This window comes from Lissotriton helveticus, chromosome 5_1 (genome assembly GCF_964261635.1).
Source record: "Lissotriton helveticus chromosome 5_1, aLisHel1.1, whole genome shotgun sequence".
NCBI lineage: Eukaryota > Metazoa > Chordata > Amphibia > Caudata > Salamandridae > Lissotriton > Lissotriton helveticus.
Window position 1 is genome coordinate 1,285,791,586 of NC_136065.1, and position 19,018 is coordinate 1,285,810,603.

Here is a 19,018-nt window from a genome sequence, read left to right on the forward strand (position 1 = left end):
GCGAAACATTCAGGCGAAACAGAGAGAAAGCTTCCTCAAAATTATACATAATGTGACAAGCTTGATAAGATAACCCAGTATTAGTCAATGAGAGAGATAGGCCTTATAATAGTGAAGAAAGACTTTAATTTTTCACTACCAGGACACATAAAACTTGAACTCACATAGTCCTACTTTTTAAATACCATGCACACTACACTATAGGCTTGTAGGGCCTACATTAGAGGTGATTTACAGGTATTAAAAGGGAAGGTTTAAGCCTGGAAAAAGGTTTAGTTTACCAGTTTGAAATTACAGTTTAAAACTGCATACAGGCTGTAGTGGTAGGCCTAAGTCATGCCAAAAGCTGCTTTAGTGGATGGAGTCTGCAAGCACACTAGTAGCATTTAAACTACAGGCCCTGGGTACATGGAGTACCATTTACTATGGATTTAAAGGGGGAAATTTACTAAGATTTTGCGCCGTAAATCGGCACAAAATCTTTTTTTTTGTTTACATTCCTGCGTTAAACATGTTTAGCGCTGTAAAAAAACGTGAAAGTAACGTGAAGCAGTTATTTGCTGCTTCGCATTACTTAGCGCAAAGGGGGCGTACCTTGGGTTGTGCATGGGCATTCTCATGCAAACACCCAAGGTTTCTGATGCTAAACCCAATTTACTAAACAAAGAAGACAGGGTTTAGCGACAAAAAACTGTGTCCTTTTAAAGTAAGCACAAGGAATGAAAATTGCTGTCATTTGTACTTCCTTTTCTGACTGTGTACATGTGCTGCACTGTACAGCACACATACAAAGTTGGGAAAAGGTTGAAATCAGTTGATGCATGGTGTTTGGAATGGAAGGGTACCCTTCTGGTACAAAATCTATGCTAGACTCATGGAGACACCCTTGCACCATGGCGTAAAGAAGCCGCGGTCCGTGCAGGTAAGAGCGGTGGGGCCTGGTGGGGGGGATTTCTGTGGACGATGACGAGGGAAAATTATTTATTTAATTCTCCCTAGGCATCGTCCATCGGAATACCCCCTCACTGGACCCACCGCTCTTTCCTTCCCGGGCCGCAGCTGGAGTAAAAGGGGGGATGGAGGAGAGTGCCATTTTTCAGTACATTTGGCACTCTCCTGCTCTTCTTCTCATGCAGCGCAGCATTTATGGCTGCTGCACTGCGCTGAATGAGAACCTAGCAAATCTGGACCAAAGTATATTAAATGTGCCAATTTAGTGTAAGCCTGTTTTACCACGTTTGAAAGAGAGCATACAATCACGTTAGCACAGGTTAGCAGATATACAGTACACAGAATCCTAATGGCAACAAAAAAGAAATTAACAAAACAGGAGAATGAAGGCAAAAGATTTAGGAATGCCACACCAAGAATGCCAGGTCTAACAGGGATCATAAATACAGTGCTTGTGCCATGGTTACACTGACCGTGAAACACGCAGCTGCTGTTGTAAGGAACCCAGGGGCAGATTTACAAGAAAGTGACTGTGCCGAACGTTTGTGCCATTTGGCTGCGCCGCACTAAGTCACTTTCAAAGCACCGGGATGCAACATATGTACAACAATATGTTGCATCTCTGTGCTTCTCCCTGCACTGGTGCACAAACTGCTGCCATGCGCTGATGCAGGCACCCTTACACCATGATGCATGGATGCCTGCGTCGTGGGGAGATTGTTTTTGTGCAGGAAGGGGCACCTTCCTGCACTAAAACAATCAATACAGGCATTTTCCAGTTTCAATGCGTGCTGTAGAATGCAGCACTCATTGAAAGAGGAAGAAACGAGGAGAAATAAAAACATTTCTCCTCTTTGCTCCTCCCTACGCCTCCCCTGGGGAGGCGTATCATTCACACGCATTTCCAGAATCACTATTCCTCGTAAATCTGGAAATGTGTCTGGTTCCATGGGTATTGCGTGGGAACACCCACAGCAATACCCATGGAACGCCCCTTTCACACAAAATGCTGTGTGTAAAGGGTCTATATTTACAAGGACATGAAAAGCCACGCAGGGTGGCTTTTCCTGTCCTTGTAAATATGGAGCAGTATATGCGCCAGTGGTACGACACAAAAACTGACGTACTGGTGGCGCATGGGGCTTGTAAATCTGCCCCCCAGTTCTTCAAGTAATACCTTGTTCTGCCCATGTGTTAACTAATATATTATTACTCAACTTTAAACTGGCTCTCATCCTTACTTACCCTACCCTTACTCAATGCCTCATGCTTCTATGACTGCTGCACCATGTTTGGAAAAACCAAAAGTGATGTGTGGGATGCTCAAATTATCTACCAGTAATCACGCTGGGCCACATTCAGGCAGATCATTTGTTTGCCCTGCATGCCATTTCTTATGAAAATCAGTTGTGGACCATTACTTTGCTGACGAGGAGCAACCAGGCCGAAACCAAACTGGAGCTGACGTAGTTCAGGCTGGACTATTCCTATTTGAGCAGGACAGTACTTTATTTGCATACTGCTCATCTCTGTATAGAGGGGCACAGTGGGTGAAAAAATATGAAATGAAATTCAGCCCAAGCAATAGCCAGTGGTTGAGACTAATTCTAGCATTCCTACCATCACTTTGGTTTGTGCTGCAAAAAGGTATAAATTCCCACTTTTCGACTCACCATTGACTTCTGCAATATAACTCCCCCCACCCACACCCCCACCACACACCAAGGCCAGATTCCCTTAAAAACCAATTACTTGGAGGCACAGTTGACGCCTGTACAGGTCTCACATTCACAGCACCTACCTCCCACAATCACCCTTTTTTTAAAAAAAAGTATGACGTTTTATATTGCGCGAACTTGACCCCAAGTTATCTGATCGCTTTACATCGCACCAGTTGCGTTAGATGAGGACACATTCATTTTATTTTTGCTGGGCACGGGGAGATTAAGTGAGTTGCCTAGAATCACAGGATGTTCAGCGTCCTTGCTGAGACTCAAACCCAGTTCCCCAGATTCGAGGTCGACCGCCCTTGTCGTTAGGCCAACTCCTCTACCCTCCTCACCCTCAAGAGTAGGTAGGGTGTAACCCTGTGAGAACAGGCGGCCACAGCCCTACCGTATGTTTGTAGAACGCACATGCCCCTGATGTATCGCTCAAAGCACTGGGGGATGGTGTAAGGGCAAGGGGAACAGAAGGAGGGAACAGATCTCATCCAGATATTTAATTTTTGGAATACTCTTCTCCTGAATTGTCGCAAGGCATATTTTCTTGCTACATCAATAAAACATTTGTGTTTTCTATGTTTTATTACTTTTTCTAGTGACAGGTTCTGTCGCCGCTAAGTTGGTATTTGTTCTCTCGTAATCATTGGATATCTCTCTGGGGCTGGTGTGCAGCCTTCCAGCATCTGATGGGTTTACGCTGCAGAACGGCAGCCTCACCAGAAAACGCACAGGGCAAATGTGACAAGCACATCTCTGCTAACCCAATGCTCTAGATTTGTAAAAGCCTTTGTAAACAAATAGGTCATGCCCGTCAGCTCAATGAAACTCCTCTCAGTCTCAATGTCTGACCTTTCAATTAAGGCTCTGCAGTCTGTGCTTCCTTCACTTTCCCCCTTCCTGCCACTGCCGGTAGGGCTGTTTCTTGTCCAAGTGCCTCTTCTGTTTACGCACACCGGGCCGTAAAAAATGCTTCCCCACCCATAGCATGTCTGATTAGAATGAAGTAGACAATTCTGGCAACTTCCTCCTGCTTTCCCTATTTCTCATCCTCTAGTGGAGCTCTAACTCAAGCCAGTGGCTTAACGAAACTTGAGGGGGCCCCTCTGCAAAGGACATTGAGGGGGCCCCCTCTCCCCGGCCCACAACTACCACTTTTGCTGAGCGAGCCCTCTGGAGTTCAGGGCCCCCTCGCAACGCAGGCGCTGTGGGGGCTTATGTTACACCACTGGGGCCAGGCAATCCTCTCAATACTAGCGAGGGAGAAGAGGCGGGCACTTGTAAGTGCGCATGCCGGTTTGGCTGGTTGTCTTAGGCCTGTCAAACAGACATATGCACTTAGAATTTCTCCACCCAGATGTATTGTATGGCTTGGTAGAGAAATGGCACAGTCCCCCAGTCCCTTCGCGAGCACCTAACCAGGCCTCTCAGACCAATCCAGGCGCTGTTCTCACAGCATGAGAGCAGCATCTGGATTGGGTAGGGAGTCTGGGAGCCTGTGGTGGCCCAGGACTTCCTGAAGAGGAGCACCAGGCATTCGGAAGATGGAGGGGCAGCGGGAGAAACAGGTAAGTGCATTTTTTTTTATTTGCCCACACTGACCCACCATTTTAGTTTGGCAGCAGCCGCTGCTGTTCCCCAGTGATTCCAACACCTGCGTGGCTGTCGCCTTGCCTTATTTCTGCACTGGCCCTAATATAACATTACAGTGTGCTGAAAATGAGAATGCGCACATGACATGTCCCAGAAAAGACAATATGTTACCTATTTAATCATGTAATACATGTGTTTGTTTGGTTTGAGATCCACTGACATATCTTGATTATACATCATGTTAATGATTCTGATACAACCAGGTTAATACCCATTGTGTGTGTTGTTCAGTGCTATGATGATGTTTAAGTCAAGTTGCAATCTTAGGGAATCGGATACCCTGAGATTTTCACTAAATTGTTTCAATGTTTAGGCGATACAAGAACCAGTGGCATTTCAGTTTGGATCTTCATGTACGCATTCCTATAGAAGTAGCAAAACATTGAATGTTAGGAAGTCATCATTTAAAATCCCCTAAAATCTCTGGAGATACTGGTCAATAGTTTGTAAAAAACACATCTCTTTGTGTCTCGTGACCGCACGAGTCACACACCATCTTCACCAAAAGACATAGAGCGACTCAAACAACTACCTCATTGTAAGAGGCAACACTACCACAGGAGGTCCAAGTTCAAAGGAGATTTTCTCTTTAAGGGGGCCGTATTATCTTTCTTCGGATGGGGTCGGATGTGGTGTCCTTATATCTACGCTAGGTTTCAGTAGTGCAGAATTCTCCCTGTCTCACAGCCTTGATACCACTTCTGTTGAAGTGATGGACAGGAGGCAGGGCGAGTAAAGGGCTTTTTAAGCTAAGATAGCAGACTTGAAGAGGCTTGCTTGCTGGGTCCGCTGAGTGAGGGGGCCCCTGGAACGCGGGCCCCCCCGCACCGCGGGGGCTGCACGGGCCTTTGTTATGCCCCTAACTCAAGCATCCGGCTTAATGTTCATGTACCATGTAGAGACAGGCCTAGTAGGTTTCAGATACCCGACCCTAAAATTCTCAAGATGGTGTTCAAAATCCAAATGTAAAAGCCTTATTCTTCTGCAAATGGTAACTGGTCTATCAAGATATGTGTTTTATAGTCTGGCTTGAAAGTGCAGCTGTTGTCAGACAATTATGTGAGCATCACCAGAGAGGGCAGGCCCATGTCATTGTAATGCTATTAAAGAGTCTTACATAACTAGATAATTTATGGTGTTGTTTCTGGTAGGAGTTTATATGGGAGGAGAGCAGTAATTATTCCACATTCAATAGGTCGAGCCTCTGCAGAGTATCCGCTGTCTCTGTGAGACATGCTGTATTCACTGAGTGGGCTTAGATCCCGCCCATAGGCTTGCTATTTGCTCGTCATTGTCACTCTTCTATTCTTTAATCCTATTTGTTGACGCCATGCGTTTGTCATGCCTCTTTTAGTGTTTATCCCTCCCTGAGAGCAGCGGCCAAGTACCATCATTTCACCAATTCCCATTATACCACGTGTTTGTCAAGCTTCTTTTTATTGGCTGAAAAGGTATGAATACAATCGGTCCTGTGAATACGTTTTCTTTTGCGGTCGCATTATTTTTCTTTTGAGGTCACTCAAGTTTGCTTGGGGTGGGGTGAAATTTCTCCCCTGGTTCGCCCAACTCCTGCCTCCGTGCTGCTTTTTGCTGCCTCTGTTGCTGCTGCTCAAGTCACACTCTTGGAAGTTGAGGATCTACCGGGGATGGGGCAGGCCTCGCTGAGCAGAGAGCCGATCAAATCGTTTTTGGTGAGGATGGGGCTTCTGATTCCTCGTGAGTCCAGTGCAAGTATGCTGTGTGTGCTCAGGGAGAAAGAGGCGGGCAATCTCCTGGCTTCCTCTGCCTGTGTATTGGAATGCTCGAAATGCCCAGGAAGAGCTCATCCCAGGTCAGCCCCCCAGCTGAACAGGGGTTGCAGTGAGAAGCACTGACACCCCCACTGGTCGCTGGTGAAATGCTGCCTGGTGTGGTTAGCCATCCCTTTTCCAGCAATGTGCAATCGCACACATGTATGTGGAGGGTGTGCCACTTATTACGGATCCACAATCTGCTCTTTAAAGTCTCTTCTGATGTGTTTACAGTTTCTCTGCAAGATTCACGCGAGCCCACACTCAACTTCCATAGATGAAGGAGTCGGTCTCTCCATCACCGTATGGATCAGATCTTTCGATTGGCACAAAGGGCATGTGTAAGAGCGAAGCGGTTCCTCCTTAGCATTCATATACATTTGGCTGCCTTCTCCCCCTTTTTCTACTCTCAGGGAACCGGTGTGTCTTGCCCTGGCCTGCCCAGGTGCTAGCGACCCCGACACATGAAACCAGGAGCAGGAATAACTAGCCAAGTGCCTGCGCCAAGCTCTCAAGGAACACTCGCTTCCCCCAATCTGGCCAAGCTGCTATGCCGTATAAAAGGGGATGATGGACGGAGCGTTTGAGCAAATCAAACACTCACCCCCAGTCAACTGATCTGGGTTTAATCCATCACCATTCTTTAGCTCACTCCGCCACCCCAGTTCAGACATGGCCATATGCAAATCAGTCTGACCCTGTGCCTCATGGGAACAGTCCAGCCCGAACTGCCAAGCCATGTCGTCCCTGGACCGGAAACAAGCATCCTGGGACCGGTTTCGGGTTCATAACCCTCATCAGCCAGGCTATCTTGAATCCAGTGGCAAAGTGAGCAAGGTACTCACGTCTGAGCATACCCTGCCAACTTAAGGCAGACAAAGCGATACAAAAGGGGATGATGGACGGAGCATTTGAGCAAATCAAACACTCACCCCCAGTCAACTGATCTGGGTTTAATCCATCACCATTCTTTGCTATGGCAGAGACAGACCATCCCAAAACATACTATCTGACCATGACACAGTGGCTTTACATCACAAGTACAGCATTAAACAAATCCTCGTTGTTTACCTTGAAATTGGCAGGAAAACGAGAGCCCTTTTCAGAAAATGGACCCCTCAATTGCAAAAGCACAACATCCTGTGATGAACTGTAACAGGATATTGTTTCTTGCTGTTTTGTAAGAGCCCTTTAAAGGGACATGTTTCAAAACCTCGCAACTTTTCGTGTTCGCTTGCTTTTTTTATAGCAGGTTAAGGGTCTTGTGTGATTTTGTTTGCTAAGCAGTTTGAGTTTCACTTGCAAAGTGAGCCACTCCCTAACACATTTTGAATATCCCTTTCATGGCTCCTTCCACAGGGCGGCTTTTGATTCGTTTTTTGGGAATGCGTGCTTCAGAAGTTGATAAGGATGGAAAGGCGAGCGCAGAGCTGGTCTGTTGGCTCTTTGCTAGAGCTGGGCGCAAACTTATGTATAGCATTCTTGCTAGCGTCGCTCCTTGTGACCCTGGGCATGACATCTTCAGAGCGTTGTGCCCCTTGGAGAAGGGGTTGAGGGCAGGGTCAGAAGAGCCTTGTCGATGCCAGGGACCTTCTTCCACTCACCCCTCGCTACCTCCTTTCGCCGTTCCCTGTTCTGTACATCGATGTGCGCATGCTCAAACTGCTAAATTCTCACAAGTGGAGCAGTTACGGCATGACGTCATGCCAGGTGAGCATTGTAGGGGAAGGTAAATCCTTTAAAGAGAGTCATTTTCTCTCTGGATTTCCCTTATCTTTTTGAAACTCAGGAGCAGCAACATTGTCCTGGTGTCAAAGGGCTTTAAGTGGAAGCTTTTTCATTATTATATACAAGCATTAGTTGATGCTTATTTATCTTATGCAACTAACAACCATTGACAAAACCAATAGTCCTGACTTGTTGTAGGTATAATGTTACTTGCATCATATATCTGGATGCAATGACAGAAACAGCAAAATACAAGTCGGGCGGCACACTATGCGAAGCACCAGGGCTCGAGTCAGGGGTACACGCGGGTGGACGGTGTTCTCCACTTGTTTCACAGAGTGGACGCCGTCCACCCTGCCAAAAAGTTGGGCCCCACTGATAAAGATGCTGAATTCGTCCAGTGTAATTTCCAAACACCGGGACACTCTCAGCAGCGCCTGCACTTTGCTATCTGCTTTCATTCTGCAACAACGTGCAGGCGGGGACAGGACTCTCTTATTTCTGACTCCTGCTGGCCCTTAACAAAGGCCAAGTCTGAGGGGTTCATCAGGCCTCTTTTGGTTCTAGTCTCCTGGCTGGCAGCAGTCAGGAGCCTCACACCTAGAAGCAAATGCAGCAGAGGGGAAACATAGGCTCACACCTTTTCACTTTGTTCAGTCCCTGTTTATGAGATATGTGTCACCATTCACCATTTAGCTATGCCCAACGCTTCAGGAGGGAAGATGATCCCAATCATCTACCCACACCCCTATTTCACTGGAATAAAGGGACAAAAACTCCCCTTAACGCAAACTATAAGTGGCCACTTAAGGGGAGATCAAGCAAACAGAAGAAAATAAAGTGAACGCTATGACTGCATAGCAACGTTCGTATATGCACCCAAACGGTGCATAACGACGTCGAGCGGTTACAAAAAAACAGGAAATGACCGCTCTGGGTAAAACGCAGCCGCGTACTGACTAAACAATCCCCGACAAATATCAGGGTCTCAGGGGAATAGAAGTCACTAACCCCGCGATTACCCAAGCAATGCCCGGGGTCCTCCATGGAAAGCAACGGGCTTCCACAAGAACAAAAGTGGAACAAGGATCCGATAGCCACCGAACCCCAAGGACGACAAGACGAAGAGAGGAAGAGCAACGAGACTCCAGCGATCCCAGTATACTCCAGCAGCTGCAAGAAACCTTCCGATCCAAATCCGGGCAAAAGGTGACGAGGAAATAAAACCAAGCATGGCAGGAGAAGTAGGTGCTTATTTTTATGCGTGAGCAGACGCCTATTACTGACCAGGTGACCTGTTTGGACATGGTCATAGAAACGGGACTGGAAAATCGGCTATTTCCTAACAATATGCATGCAGTGTAAGCATTCATCAGATGTGTTGATCTTTCCCAGTATTTGCACAAAATAGATAGCATTTATCATAGTCTCAATTTTTAAAAAAAGGAGACAAGTCTCAGCCGAGTAATTACAGACCAATATCATTGATCGATAATACCCTTAAATATTGGGGAGAGTTCTGTATAACAACATTTTAACCTGGACAGAAGAAAATGGCATTTTAGAGCCATGCCAGCTAGGCTTCCGGAGCAAAGTGGGTACAACCGAACAATGCCTTAACCTTAATTTGGTTGTTGGGAAATACACCATTGCACGGAAGTCTCCGGTCTACCTGGCCTTTATGGATCTCTCCACAGCTTTTGACCTTGTTAATAGGTCAAAGCTGTTGACAATCCTTTTGGTCAATGGGCTGGATGAGCAGTTGGTACATTTTTTAGCGTACCTTCATAAAGATCTCCAGGCACAGGTGAGGATTGGCATGGGTGGAGAGGTCTCGGGAGTTATCAAAGTAGGAAGGGGGGTAAGGCAGGGTTGTGTCTTCTCTTCATTATCTACATCAATGGGTTGAATAGCTGTCTAAAAACTGCAACTCAAGATGTTCCCATTATTAATGGGAAACCTCTTCCTGTGCTATTATACGCAAATGATGCGGCCCCTATAGGTCGCACTCCAAATTCTCTGCGCATTTTAGTACAAACTTTTGTAAGGTATATGGACGGCTTGGATCTGTGCGTCAATTTTAAAAAATCGTTTTTAATGTTCTGTGGTCCTGGGAAGCGAGAGATAAGTTCTATTGCAGTGGATAGCCAAACATTTACATGCACGCGCACATTCCCTTATCTTGGGTTGGTCTTTGCTGCAAACGGCTCCTGGAATGAGCATCTTTCCCATTCCCGGAGCAAGTACTCAAAGGCCAACAATTCAATTCTTGGTCTCCCTCGTCCTAGGACCACCGGAGCCATTTTAGCTATCCAAAGAATCTATAAACTACAGTGCACTCCTGTGGCCACATATTGGGCTGATATTTGGGGTAGTGTAAACAGTTTATGCATCCAGTAGGAAGAAAAGAGGTTTTGTAGGAAACTGCTGGATATCCCAATCTCTACCCCACAATATATATATCACAGAGAACTTAATCTTAATTTTATATCTGACTTTATACGTGCTCGACCTGCTCTTTTTTGGCTATCATTATGGAATAACCAGGCTGGATCCCTCACCGGAGAGATCATTAACGACTGTGTTATGTGTGAGAAAGGGATGGATATCCCTTGGTTGAGAGGAGTGCAACAAAGTCTGCGCTGCATCAATAAGGAATCTATTTTCTTAGACCCAAGTACAGCTGAAACTGCGTCCAAAAAGGAATTAAGAGACAGCCTCTATTCTTTATATAACACTGAAAGGATTGATCTAGAATCTATGAAACCTTCTGTTCTTAGATATATGTCCATCGAACAGTATCATCAGGAGTCTTTGGGAAAGGAGCCTATTATTCTGCCTAAGAGCTGGAACTGTCAGATTTGCACTGTGCTTTCCTCTAGGTTACCATCCCAACCTTAATCATACACCATGCCCTTGCGATGGGAGGAGTGGTCAATCAATTATACATTTTTTATATATTCTTTTGTAAGTATTATATCAAATACTCTAAGTGGCTTTTAAACCCATTTTTCAAAAAGAGAAGTCCTATTAGTTTGGATGAGGCTTATTTGTGCATAGCAACTCTGGACGATGAAGATTTGATTTTTCGTATTAGCACTTTTCTCAGAATTGCTATTAGAACACGCACGTCCATGTCTGATCCCTGAGACTCTATTTTTGTACAATTGTAAAAAGTTTTAATGTTTTATATATTAGCAGTTTATCCATTTATTTATTACCAATAAAGTCATTCCTGAGCTGTAAATTTAATTTATCAAAGCGTTGTGTAATATCATTGTTAATTTTTATACCGCTGTGTGTTCTCAAACTCTCAGATTGTTATTTTAACTTGTTATGACATTGTGCTTTTATGGGTAACAAGGTACCTGAATAAAGTTTATGAACTGAACTGAACTGATAGCATTTATATAGTGCTTACTACCCCTGAGGAGGTGTTTTAATAATTTATATATCACTATTTAATGTTTTAAAGCACCATTGGCTAGAGGAAGTTTGACTCTGACAAAAGGCAACATTGTTTTATGTGTAGCCTACAAATGTGTGAATCTTCTACCTAAATCAGGAGGTTTGCAAGTATAATCGAAATTTGCTCAAATGAATTAATGATACGCCTGCTAAACTTGTATGGGAGGGTTTAAGATCTGATGTCACTTCTTGTGATGCCACTTCCTGTGATGTCACGCGCATCACGCGCCACAATGTCACGCGCTGTGATGCCACTTGCTTACTGATTAACTAGCTTAGTCCCCCCACTTCTTTTCATAGGACTTGTGCCCTGCAAAGCACAGATTTTAGCTTACATATTTTTAAGCCACACCCTCAATTACATTGGCGCACCAGTTTTTTTATTCCACTTTTTTTTGTTTAAATTTCTTTATTGGGAGTTTTATTTTCATGGTACATAGTTCCACATCATTATAATTACATGATGACAGGTGTATGCAGGCAGTTGAATGGTATCATTGCATCATGGAACAACCATCCCATTGTATGTTTTACATCAGGTATAAGAAACAGTGAAATTAAATTGAAATTCCACTTCTGATGAACTATTACGGGCAATGGTAGGTTACCTGGTGTCTGCATATGTGGGTTTCCACGATTTTTTATCCCACTTAAAGCCCTGGGTATACCCGAGGCTTGCGAGCTTCTCGTTCCCTGCGTCTGTGGTATTTCTGTTAGTAGGCGCTACATTAATACAAACACCCATGTGGAGGATCTTCTTATCCCAAGAGGCAGAACACCAGCCCATCTCGGCGTGGACATATTTTAACTGTCCTATCGCATGACAGTAGACGTAACATCTGATAATAAACATTAGCAAAACAAAGACTAAGGTGTTTGATAAGCAAAGAAACGTCTGCTGAAGCCTTTGTATTAAATAAAAAATGACAACAGCAGCAATGGTTTACAATTATCAGCTGATGTATGTTCTGTGGTACAAAAGGGGGTGGTGATGGATGGAGCATCTGAACCAATCAAATACTCACACCCTGTCAAAAGATCAGGGTTTAATCCATCACCGTTCTTTAGCCCACTCTGCGACCCCAGTTCAGACATGGCCATATGCAAATCAGTCTGACCCTGTGCCTCATGGGAACAGTCCAGCCCGAGCTGCCAAGCCATGCCTTCCCTGGACCGGAAACAAGCTTCCTAGGACCGGTTTCTGGCATTACAGCCATCTTCAGCCAGGCTTGCTTGAATCAAGTGGCAAAGTGAGCAAGGGACTCATGTCTGAGCATACCCTGCCAACTTATGGCGAACAAAGCGGTACAAAAGGGGGTGGTGATGGACGGAGCATCTGAACCAATCAAACACCCACACCCAGTCAACAGATCTGGGTTTAATCCATCAGCGTTCTTTAGCCCACTCTGCCACCCCAGTTCAGACATGGCCATATGCAAATCAGTCTGACCCTGTGCCTCATGGGAACAGTCCAGCCCGAACTGCCAAGCCATGCCTTCCCTAGAACAGAAACAAGCTTCCTAGGACCGGTTTCTGGCATTACAGCCATCTTCAGCCAGGCTTGCTTGAATCCAGTGGCAAAGTGAGCAAGGGACTCACGTCTGAGCATACCCTGCCTACTTATGGCGAACAAAGCGATACAAAAGGGGGTGGTGATGGACGGAGAATCTGAACCAATCAAACACTCACACCCAGTCAACAGATCTGGGTTTAATCCATCACCGTTCTTTAGCCCACTCTGCCACCCCAGTTCAGACATGGCCATGTGCAAATCAATCTGGCCCTGTGCCTCATGGGAACAGTCGAGCCCGAACTGCCAAGTCATGCCTTCCCTGGACCGGAAACAAGCTTCCTAGTACCGGTTTCTTGCATTACAGCCGTCTTCAGCCAGGCTTGCTTGAATCCAGTGGCAAAGTGAGCAAGGGACTCACGTCTGAGCATACTTACTTACTTATGGCGAACAAAGCGGTCCAAAAGGGGGTGGTGATGGACTGAGCATCTGAACCAATCAAACACTCACACCCAGTCAACAGATCCGGGTTTAATCCATCACCGTTCTTTAGCCCACTCTGCCACCCCAGTTCAGACATGGCTAAATGCAAATCAGTCTGACCCTGTGCCTCATGGGAACAGTCCAGCCCGAACTGCCAAGCCATGCCTTCCCTGGACCGGAAACAAGCTTCCTTGGACCGGTTTCCGTATGTTCTGCAGCACTTGCTCTCATGACAGGGCTGGGCCTTTCTTCACAATGAGGTATTTTTTAATGACATCTAATAATCCCTGAGACGCACGTGGGAGGTCGGGTATTACATTCCTCTGCTCCCCTCGTCACCTCGGCCTAGGGAGGAGCCGGGTCACGGTGCCCCAGGGGACAAGTCTTCCTGGTGTCTGATAGCAGTGACTGCCATCTGCGCAGCAGACCTTGTCTTTATGGGCCAATTGACACATTTCACCTCTTCCAGTTAAGTGTTTTTCATCTTTTTAACAAGCTACTCAGGGGATACCCAGTTAGACTCCCCCCATTACACTTCCACCAGGTCTGTTGTTGTGCAGGTTTCTCCCATCCCCACGCATGACCTCAGTCTGCTCGAAACAAAACAAGAAAATACAAGCATTGGCAAAGCCAATAGGTGTCGCAAATTGTACTTGTAATTCTAATTGCATTTATATAGCGCTTACTACCCTTGACGAGGCGTTGAATCGCTTTTTCAGCGAGTAGCACGCTACTCCGGGACCCATAGAGGATTAGTGTTGAATTAGTATAGTGAAACATGCAAGTACATTTAAAGTGGTGGATAGGTTAGTCAGTTATTTGGATTTGGAATGATAGCAGAAGGATAGAGGAGGACAATGGTTTGTTTTTATATAGCGCTTGTTGAAGCACGCTATTCAGGAAGCCTACAAAGGATTAGTGGTGAATTAATATGGTGAAATATGAAGTAATTTCAGTGGTGGATATTAGTCAGTTACTTGGAGTGAGAAGGATAGTGGAGGGATAAAAGGGGAAGAAAGATTTCCATTCTTATAGCACTTGTTACTCCTGATTGGTGTTGAATCACTTTTCTGGTGAGTAGCACGCCACTCCAGAACCCATAAAGGATTACTGTTGAAAAATAGTATAGTAAAAAAAAAATATTAAGTAATTTGAGTAGTGGATATGTTATTCAGTTATTTGGGTAGTATATTAGTATAGTTTAATATGGAATTTGAAAAGTGAACATGTTAGTCTGTTAATTTCGATTGAAAAGGATAGTGGAGGGATAAAAGAGTGAAAGATTTTGGAGGGATAAAAGAGTGAAAGATTTTTTTTTTTAGGTCTTAGCAATAGGAGGAGGCGATGAGTAAAAAGGAGTTTTGGAGAGGAGGACTCAAAGGGAGGAGTTTAGAAAGGTTTGTTTTAGGGGATCGGTATAGTAAAAGAGATGTCAGATGATGCAAGGAGGGGTAGAGTTTGAAAGAGTCTAGAAAGGGTTATTTTGGCAATCATAGTAGTGGTATGGGGTTGTGGATACATGAGAGAGTGGATATAGAGGATATATTGATAGATGTATAGAATGAGAGATAGGGTAGTGCATTGGAATGAGTAGTAGAAGAAGTTTGAGATGAGTCAGAAATGTTGGGCTAGAATATATATTGAGCGAAGTATAGGCTGAGAAATAGGGTAGTGCATTGGAAATGCTAAATTAGAAGAAAGTGATAAATATATAGATCCATAATTACATTGAAAGTATATAGATACATAAAGGAGGTAAGTATATGTAGATTAAGGATATTGTTAAAGGCACAGGATGAGAAATAGGGTGGTGCATTGGATATGCTTTTTTCAGGAGAAAAGTAACAGACACACAGATCCAAGTACATGGAAGGTACATAGATGCACAATGGAAGTAGGTACATGTAGACCAAAGATGATTTTTATTTATTTTTTAATATTATTTTTTCTCTCAACAACATAATTATTTTACATGTTCATACAAAGTAATACACAAAGATAGGTACATATCTATAGTGAAAAAATGTGTGTATACAGAAGGATATGCTGTCAATTTCTGTTTGTGTATGGTGCTTATGTGGGGAAGAGCCAAATCTTGAGTAGTTTTCTGAAGATAAGGTGGTTGTCGGTGGACCTTATGTTGGGGGGTAAAGAGTTCCATAGTTTGGCTGCTTGAACAGAGAAGGATGTGCCACCCATGGTTTTTTTCTTGTATGGTGGGATTTTGAGGCGAGATGCTCCTTTAGAGCGGAGGTTTCTTTGTTGAATGTGTTTGGTGATTTTATTCCTGATGAAGAGCGGTCCCATTTCATGTATTGCTTTGTGGGTGATTCAAAGCAGCTTGAACGGGGATCTTCTGGCAACCAGTAACCAATGTAGGGCTTTCAAAGCAGGGGACATGTGGTCTCGCGGTATGATATGCAAGAGTAGTCTGGCAGCCGAGTTCTGAATCCGTTGTTGTCTTTTCATGGTCATTAAAGGTGATCCGTGGTAGAGGCTATTGGTGCAATCGAGTTAGAACAAGGGAGATGGTAGCTTGGACCTTGTGTGGAAATCCCAAATGAGGGAAAATTAGTTGCAGCGTTTTTATAGTAGCAAAGCTTGATCTTGCTAGTTTTTCCACTTGGGCATTCATCGACAGGTGTGAGTCCATGGTCATTCCGAGGTTTCTTACTTCCTTCGATACTTTAGGCAGTGATCCCAGTTCATCAGGCCATGCGGAAAGCGGGTTGTAATGTTTTCAATCGCCACACGTGAGTATTTCAGTTTTTGAAGCATTCAATTTGAGATGGCTCCAGGTCATCCACTAATCCACGGCTCTGAGACAGCTGAAAATTGGTGATTTTCCAATGTCTTTGGGGTATTCCAGTTGAAGGAGTATTTGCGTGTCATCTGCATAGTTATAGCACTTGAGGTGACATTTATTGATCAGTACTGGTAATGACTACATGTAGATGTTGAAAAGCATGGGCGAGATGTTAGAACCTTGAGGGACCCCTGCTTTTGTGGAGTATAGTTTGGATGAGAAAGGTGGGGAATGGATGACATTAGTTCTGTTTCAAAGGTAGGACGCTATCCAGTCTAAAGCAGTTCCCTCTATGCCGGCTTCATAGAGTCTTTGTTTCAGAGTGTCATGGTCAAGCGTGTCAAAGGCAGCTGAGAGGTCCAAGAGGAGTAGCGCAGCAACCCCGTTGCGGTCAACTGTATCCTTTAGGTCATCCCAGATGGCAAGGAGGGCAGGTTCAGTGCCTCTTCCCGGACGGAATCCTGTTTGGAAGTCTGAAAGTATGTCATTCTCTTCAATAAATTGTGACATCTGGGCAAACGCTGCTCTTTCTATCAGTTTGCCCAGGAACTGTCCATTTGTAATGGGTCTGTAGTTGTCAGGGTTCAGCGGGTCCAAGACTGTTTTCTTCAGTAAATGGCGTATGTTGTCAATTTTAGTGATATGTATTGATTGCCTGAATACAACAGCTAGACCACCTCCTTTTTTGGCTATACGATTTTGGGTGATTATTTGATAGCCTAGAGGAATGGCTTCATGTAGGACTGGAGCCATATCTTCTCCCAACCGTGATTCGGTTATGAATAGTATGCCTGGTTTTGCATCAGTGAGAAGGTCGAATATGTGATGCTTGTTTTTAGAGAGGGATCGAACATTTATTAGTAGACAGTTAGTGGCCTTTGGTGATAGTGGGACTTTGTTAGGTAGAAGAGTGATCAGTATTGTGTGGGTTTGTAGCAGGTGTGTTTTTTGTGCTGGCATTAGCTTTATTAGGATAGCAATCGTGTAGCTGTTCTGTATCATGTTCCTCATCCAGCATGCTAAGAAGGCTTTTTGATGGGTCTGCATGTGTATGTGTTGGAGATGGTGTTTGAGAGTGTGTTGGAGTGCTGTGTTGCTTTTGTGGTGTAACATTGTTGTGAAGTAGACATGGGGAAGCAAAGTTGTGACGTGTGGCATGTTGCTTATATTTTTGTGTGTGTTTAAGGTGGAAGGTGTATGAGTCAGGGGAGGTGGTGCAGCATGTGGGTCATGTAGTAATGTTCTAAATTGTCCAATGGATAAGAGGCGGTTAGAAGAGAGGTGCTGTATAACTGTATCTGTGTTAGATGCTGTGGAAGATTGAAAACTTGGCATCGGAGTTTGTTTCTTTGTGTGGTTTGAAAGGTGGGTATATGTTTGTATTTTGTGATGGTAAGTATTATGAAGTGTTGCGCTTTGAAGATCTTGTTGTGCTGATGTGCGTGATATGTTTTGCTATTGGGGAGTAGTGAAGAAGGGTGCTGATGTATACGTTTCATGCAATGGATTTGGTTGTGTAGTATTGTTTGTGAGAGGAGGATGTGACGTAGAGGGGGTGGTGATGTGTTTATGGGTGTGCAGTCTAAATATCGAGTTATTTTTATCGACTGGACAGAATATCGACTTAGTAATATCGACATTTTATTTATTTATTTTATTTTGCGATTTCTAAAGCGCCTGGTGACCCGTAGGCATCCCCGCGCTGTAAATCTGAGAAGACCAGGAGAGGGGCAGAGGGAGGGAATTATTTGGGAAACAGAAGAGTTTTGAGTTTCTTACGGAACAGAGTGTGCGAGGGTTCCAGACGTAGACATGGCAGTAATATCGAGGTAAGTGATATCGAGGTATGTTTTATCGATTTAAAAAATATATATATAATATCGAAGTTAGAAATATCGAGTAGTTAATATTGACTGTTTAAAATATAATTTTTTTTGTTTGTTAAAAATATCGAAACTTAAATATAGGGGTGGGTTGTGAGTTCTTAGGGGAATAGGATGGGGTGTGTTTTCAAAATGTGAATTTTAATTATTTTTTTAATAATTGAATTATTAATATGTTTTATTGGTGGGTTGTGGATTTTTAGGGGAATAGGGTGGTGATTTTTAAAATGTATTAAAAAAAATATTTATTTTAGAAGTGAGATGTGTGTTTTTAGAGGAAATGGGTGGGGAGTGTGTTTACATTTTTTTGAATTTCTTTTTTTTAAATGTAAAAGTTTTAAAAAAATGTATGTATTGTTTGTAATTAGATAAAGGGTACAAAGTATTTAAAAATCAAGAAAAATGTTGAGAAATAAATTTAAAAATGTACAAAAAATTATAATAATGATACAAAATTTTAAAATTAATGGTACTGTTTTTTTAAAATGTGAATTTTAATTATGTTTAATATATTTTAAAAAATTGTGAGGTAAGAGGTATGTAATATTTATGAAGGTTCATTATATAGGTTTATTGTCCTGCATATTCTTAGAGTATATACTTGGTGGAGTTGGGAATAGTAAATTATATGGTTTTACTGTCTAGTATTTTCCTAGAGTGTATAGTTGTTGGAGTGGATATACTAATTTATATGTGTTTACTATGTATTACCTTTCCAGAGTTAATAGTTGTTGGAGTTGGAATAGTAATTTAGATGGGTTTAGTGTCCAGCATCTTCCTTGATTTTATACTTGGTGGAGTGGGAATAGTAAATGATATTGGTTTATTGTCCAGCACCTTCCCAGACTTTATACTTGGCGGAGTGGGAATAGTAAATTAAATGGGTTGACTGTCCAGCACCTTCCCTGACTTTATACTTGGTGGAGTGGGAATAGTAAATTATATGGGGTTTTTGTCCAGCCCCCTCCCAGAGTATATACTTGGTGGAGTGGGAATAGTAAATTATATGGGTTGACTGTCCAGCA